Source organism: Tiliqua scincoides, chromosome 9 (genome assembly GCF_035046505.1).
Source record: "Tiliqua scincoides isolate rTilSci1 chromosome 9, rTilSci1.hap2, whole genome shotgun sequence".
Lineage (NCBI taxonomy): Eukaryota > Metazoa > Chordata > Lepidosauria > Squamata > Scincidae > Tiliqua > Tiliqua scincoides.
Genome location: NC_089829.1, coordinates 1,891,168 through 1,892,462, shown reverse-complemented (window position 1 = coordinate 1,892,462; position 1,295 = coordinate 1,891,168).

The window sequence follows — 1,295 nt, the reverse complement described above, 5'->3', positions numbered from 1 at the left end:
GCGCTCCACCGGCCTGAAATTCTCAATGGGAGCCGCTGGGAAACTTCTCGCCAGTTCATTCATGCCCCGCCCTGACGTCACCGCCGCACCGCGCCCCTCCCGCCCGTGCAGGGCCTGCGCACGCGCCGTGCAGAGCGGCGGGGAGGCGCGCCAGGAGCCTCCAGGCGCGGGGGAAGTCTATCCCCGCCTGCGGGGGAGCAGTGGCGGAGAGCGGCCGCCCGCCCCCGAATCTCTTGCGGGCAGCAGGACGTTGCTGGACCCGCTTTGGCCCGATGTGGCCGTTGCTTTCTGCACGTGTAGTGCAGGGACGTGCGCTGGTGGGGAGGCCGGCGAGGCAGAGCCTCCCCTCGGGGTCCTCCGGAAAGCGCTGCCGCGGGGAGCAGCCCAGGCCCCCCCACCCACGCGCTCTGCACTCTCCGTGACCCACGCGCTGCCTGGCTCCTCCCCGGTGGCAGCGCTTTCCGGAGGACTCCGAGGGGAGGCTCTGCCTCCCCACCAGCGCAGGTCCCTGGGGGAGTCAGCGTATGAACGAGGGCATATCTCACGTTTCCACCTCTGCGGGAGGGAGCTGAAGGCCGCTAGAAGACAACACAGAGCAGCTACAATTGGAAAGCAGTCAGAGCAGCTGGGAGGGAGCCAGAAGGGGGTGCTGGGTGGAACGGAGAAGGGGGAGGCTGGCTGGCGGGGAGAGAATGCCAAAGGCCAGTGCCAGCACGCAGAAGGCCCCGTTGCCGGACCCTGGAGGAGTCCTAGGGGGAGGGCAGCATTCTCCACACCTCATGACTCCTTCTCATGGGGGTCTGTGCAGAAGGAGTGACTGTGGCCAATCAGCCAAGATTCAGTGCAGTTCCAAGGGGGGCTAGCAGTTGGAGCACCAGAGTAGAGGCCCCCAAGAGAAAGGGCGTGCACTAACCCTAACCCTAAGGCACTTGCAAGCACACAGGGCTTTGTGCTTGCTGGGGGGAGGGGACCCTCCTGCTGCTTTGATCTTCAGGGCCCCTCCAGGGCTCCATCTGGTTTTCACCTTGGATGCTTCACTGGACTGTGCAAATCAAGTGCGGGACTTCCAGTCTATTGGGGCACTCGGGCAGCTGGCCCGTCCCTAGGCCTTGGAGAGGGGCCCAGAATTATGAAAGGCAAACAGTGAACGTTCACACGGACAGCGAGCACACTGAAACTGCTAGTTCCTGGGGAGCAAAACAGGCCTGCTCTAAGGGGCTGTCGCAAGGATTGCCTTGCGGAAAGGGGGACAGAAAGTGTGGAGGAGAGGGGCGTGGTGGACCCTGCCTGATGTT